The sequence below is a fragment of the Crinia signifera genome, chromosome 1 (genome assembly GCF_055691185.1).
Source record: "Crinia signifera chromosome 1, ASM5569118v1, whole genome shotgun sequence".
Taxonomy (NCBI): Eukaryota; Metazoa; Chordata; class Amphibia; order Anura; family Myobatrachidae; genus Crinia; species Crinia signifera.
In genome coordinates this window covers 290819430-290824632 of record NC_139217.1, presented here as the reverse complement: position 1 = coordinate 290824632, position 5203 = coordinate 290819430, and the positions used below count along the sequence as shown (strand labels likewise).

The following is a 5203-nucleotide window of genomic DNA, read 5'->3' as shown; positions in this document are numbered from 1 at the left end:
TCTCACCCACAATGTAACCAGGGAGGCATTTTGTATCAAAGTGCCGGCTCAGGGATCCAACTACCAGTCAGGGGAGCAGCAACAGCAGCAATGTCCACATCGGGAGTCACACACTTAACGCGTTTCGGATGACTAGGTCCTTCATCAGAAGTGTGTATAAACAACAGTAGAGCACATATTTATACCCCCTTATATTTATTGGCACTAATTACAGTAAAGTCCATCCCCTATCACCACGGCCGGAAGTTCTAACAAAGTCTCCACGTGTCTGCAATCTCTGGAAGCAGACATACATCACCCGCTGCTACTGGAAGTGACGTTTGCAGTTCACTTATGCATTCCATTTCAGCCACAATCTCCGGAAGCGGACATACGTCACCTGCCGCTACCGGAAGTATTTTTGTTCAGAAGTATTACACCAATTGCAGCCCAGCAGTAATTGCCTTGTGGGATTGAATCATGCTTTTTTATTCACCGCTTGTTTGTGAGTGCTTTAAAAAAGAAAATACACTGTATCGAGAAGTACTGCACCAATTGTTTTTCTATTTTTCCAATCATCCTTGTGAAAAACCTCCTTTTGGTGATTTGGAGATTTCTTTTGTTTCAGATCCACCAAACCCGTTTCTATGGATCCATAATTTACTGGATATTCATGCAATAGGTCATGTACTTTTATCTTCCATCTTTACTGTATGGTTTGTATTGTATGGAATTGGAGATACCGCTATTGGTTATATAATACTCTACCTTGTATGTCCATTTTTTGTTGGTGGTTGACAAAACTCCAATATTATTATAACCTCAGCTGCACATCTTTTATTTTGCGCTCTAATTCTAAAATAATTTTTTCCTTGTATCACTTGACATCAAAATTCACATTGGATCAAATACAGGTTGAGTATCCCGTATCCAAAATGCTCGGGACCAGGAGAATTTTGGATAACAGATTATTCCGTATTTCGGAATATTTTAATATTTCAATTATGTATTTTGAAGTATCTTGCATGTATGCTGTATAAACACATAAAATACACACAAATCTATTTTATTACCACATAAAATACACACAAATATATTTTATTTGTTCAAAAAACAAGGTTTTAAAACATGAAACAAAATTTGTGTACTATCTCAGATATTGAATTTGAATGCCAAACAATCATTTTCTTGCACATATATAGTGCCAGTTACATATCATGTCACCAGTAGTGCTGTTACAAATGTCCCCAGTGAGTTTTTAGCAAAAAAAAAATATTTTTTTTCACTTTCTGGAATGTATGGTTTTCGGAATAATTCGGATAACGGATACTCGGATACGGGATACTCAACCTGTAGATGTTTTTTTTCCCAGTGTTAGCAGGATGTCCTAACAAGCAGGAATCTGTTCACCACTGAAGGACCTTGAAGACAGCAGATGGAAACTTCTCATTTTAGGTGCCTGGAGAATTTTAGCGTGTTAAAATAATAATGGTGTTAACCTGAATTCTATCACCAATCAGTAGATGCCTCGGTACATGTGTATTATCTGGGCGCCCGATATATCGAATCACATGCCACTAATTAAGGCATGCGATGCGATTGTACCAGATTTGATGTTTTCTCGGGCAGAGTACACAATTTTAATATTGCGTCATTATAATGGCATGCGACGCGACTATACCCGATATTACATTGTACAGGCACCCTGATGCCGGAATCCAATGTTAAATGCACCCCTAGACCCGATTTTCAATTGTTCACCCACCCTGATGGGTGATTACTATGTGAAATGTTAACGCCACCCCAGTATCAACGCCAACCCGAAGCGTGGCGAGCGCAGCGAGCACGCGAGGGGTGGCGGTACGCGTCCTCCGACCTTTTCATACCCCCACTATCCACACCGGCGTGGAGTTGATTTTACATAGTGTGGCGAGCGGACGCGGAATATATGTGAAGTAATCCGCTGCACTCGCCACGCTTCGGGCTCGGTGGTGCGCTGCGCTCGCCACACTATATAAAATCAACTACACGCCGACGTGGATAGTGGGGGTATGAAAAGGTAGTAGGACGCGTACCGCCGCCCCTAGCGGGCTCGCCACGCTTCGGGTTGGCATTGATAGTGGGGTGGCGTTAACAATGGGGGGCCATTTAACATAGCATTACCCATCAGGGTGGGTGTACAATCAAAAATCGGGTCTGGGGGGGCATTTAACATAGGAATCAGGCATCTGGGTGCCTGTACAATTAAAAATCGGGTCCAATCGCGTTGCATCGCATGCGATTTTTGGTTGTACAATGAAAATATTGGGCGCCCAGATAATACACAAGTACCGATGCCTCCACTCAGAAAAGGTCATGATAATGACCACCACTAATTCTCAGATTGGTAAAGCATGGCTACTGCTCAATTTTAGAATATATAAAATTAAAGGATACACAGTGCCTTGCAAAAGTATTCACTACCTTGGCATTTTTCATGTTTTGTTGCCTCACAACCTGGAATTAAAATGGATTGTTTCAAGGTTTGCATCAATTCATTCACAGAACAACTTTGAAGATGTTTTTTTTTTTTTTTTTTTTGGTTTCCGCTTGTGAACAGCAATCTTCAAGTTTGACCACAGATTCTCAACTGGATTGAGATTTGGCCTTTGACTAAGCCATTCCAACATATTTAAATGTTTCCCCTTAAACGACTTGAGTGTTGCTTTAGCAGTATGCTTTAGGTCATTGTCCTGCTGGAAGGCGAACTTCCGTCCGAGTCTCAAATCACAGGCAGACTGAAGCAGGTTTTGCTCAAGAATATCCCTGTATTTAGCACCATCCATCTATCCCTCAACTGGAATCAGTTTCCCAATCCCTGCTGCTGAAAAACATCCCACAGCATTATGCTGCTGCCACCACTATCTTTCACTGTGGGGATGGTGTTCTTGAGGTGATGGGATGTGTTGGGTTTGTGCCATACTTAGCACTTTCCTTGGTGGGCAAAAAGTACAATTTTAGTCTGATCTGACCAGAGCTCCTTGCTTCAAACATTTGGGGAGTCGCCCACTTGCCTTTTGGCAAACTTTTTTTTAGCACTAGGTACGATAATGGCTTTTTCTGGCCACTCTTCCATAAAGCCCAGTTCTATGGAGTGTACAATTTATTGTGGTCCAATGCGCAGATACATAGGACATGGTCCGTTCACAGCAGATGTTTGTGCATGTGCATTTCATGCGCTTTGTGCGTGGACCCACAGCAGACAATCTTTTTGGGCAGAGGGAACAGGTCGGGCGTGGGGCTGCTCCATTAGCATATGGGATAGCCCAGCTTTTAATGGACGTTCTCATGCTAATGAGGTCATGCGGGAGCAGGCAGCTCGCTTCACCAGATGTCAGCTGCCCGCCCACTTCCCCCGAGCATACACGCATATATAAGGTTGCTCAGAGCATGCACCTTGAGATGCATGCACCTGCCACATCTTTTGATGGTCAACGACCATCGAAAGATGTGGGTGTTCCCCCGCAGGCTGCAAATGGATGTTTATGTAAAATCATCCATTCGTAGCAGGTGCAAATGTACACACCTTGCGACTGGTGGGCCGGCGTACCACCATTCGCAAGTCGGGATCTGGTTCACTCGCAAGGATGCAAATTGGCATCTGTGCAAATGAACCAGAATAACCTGCACAGTCTCATAGTAATTAAGGTTGAAAAATGACATTAGTTTCAAACTATTTGTCTTGTACCTACTGACTTGAGTAAGTGGCCAGGAATTTATCCAGTTTTGATTTAAATTCATTAACAGTAGTTGCTATGGGATGCAGTTACAATCCCGGCGGTCGGGATCCCGGCGTTCAGAATCCCGACCGCCGAAATGCGGACACTTTCTCCCTCCTGGGGTGTCCACGACACCCCTGGAGGGAGAATAAATTAGTGTGCCGAGCGTAGCGAGGCACCGGGCCCGCTGCGTGGCGAGCGCAGCGAGCCCGCAAGGGGGGGCGATCCACGTTCCCCCCTTGTCGGCATTTCGGCTGTCGGGATTCTGAACGCCGGGATTCAATACTGAATCCGTTGCTATAACCACCCCAACTGGCAATGAGTTCTAGAATTTTACTGCTCTGACACTCCAGCTGTTGTTGAACTTCACATCCCAGCATGCCCTGCTACAGTTTTACTATTTAGCCATGCTGAAACTGATGTAGGGAATGCTGTGATGTGTAGTTCAACAACAGCTGGAGTGTCAAGGTTATCCATCATTGGATTAGTACCACCAATATGAAGGTGTGCACCAGTGGTGCCTGCAGCTGTGCACCACTGGCACATCACCTCTCCGGGCACCCCCCAAAGTGGTGGCTCCCCTCCTGTCACTCCCCTTCGTCCCAGCGATCGTACGCCGGAGCTCAGGGATGTTCAGCGCGGATTGGGGGGACTCAGGAGTTCAGGCGCCTGAGTTCTCCCGAGCAGTCCTGAACAACCCTGAGCCTGCCACCTGACCTGGTCACTGTCTGCTGGGGAGCTCCGGTGTATGATAGCTGGAATGTAGATAGGGGGGAGAGACAGGAGGGGAGAGTCGCTAAGCCAGGGTTGCCTAGCTTTGAAAATTTATTTCAGGGAGAAAAGTAATATGCATGGGGCGGGCCTTGCGTTGTCAGGTGGCGGACCTTGCATCGCCAGGCGGGCGGTGCTGGCATCACCAGAGGGTGGGCTGGGAGTCATCCGGGGGCGGGTCGTGCATCATAAGTGGGCAGGCCATGCATCACAAGGGGGTGGGCCATGCATTGCCAGCTGCTCATTTTGGTGTGTGTGAGTGCAACACAAAATTTACTGATCAGAAGTTTGGATGCATGTTATATGTCATCAGCGCTGTCCAATGTCCCAGACTAGGGACAAGAGTGCAGCAGCCAGTGGTAGCAGGGTGGCTGGGAGGGGATGCGGTCATTTGGTCGACATGGGAAAAGGTCAAAAGGTTATTAGTTCGACAGGTCATTAGTTCGACAATGTCTAGGTCAACAGTCAAAAGGTCGACATGGGGTTTTTCACAGTTTTTTGAGCCGACATGTGGTATTTCATGCCCTACCATACACTAGGGCGTGGTGGGAGAATAAAATAGTGTTCGAGGGGATGCGGTGCACTTGAAACTGTGTCCATGTTGATTATGTTGACATTCATGTAAAAAAAACAGTGAAAAACCCCATGCCGACCTTTTGACTGTCGACATAGACATTGTCAAACTAATGACCTTT

The 5203-nt window shown here is 45.8% G+C and overlaps 1 long non-coding RNA gene across 1 annotated transcript in view; it reads right to left on the bottom strand.

Moving 5' to 3' along the window:
• Window positions 1-1136: 1136 nt before the first annotated feature.
• The window catches only part of LOC146076024 (uncharacterized), a 5362-nt gene continuing 1295 nt past the window's right edge, over window positions 1137-5203 (bottom strand). Inside the window, exons 2-3 of the long non-coding RNA XR_014473682.1 lie at window positions 2416-2475; window positions 1137-1438 (exon numbers count right to left, since the gene is read on the bottom strand). This is a non-coding gene — a long non-coding RNA (uncharacterized LOC146076024). The remainder of the gene's footprint in view (window positions 1439-2415; window positions 2476-5203) is intronic.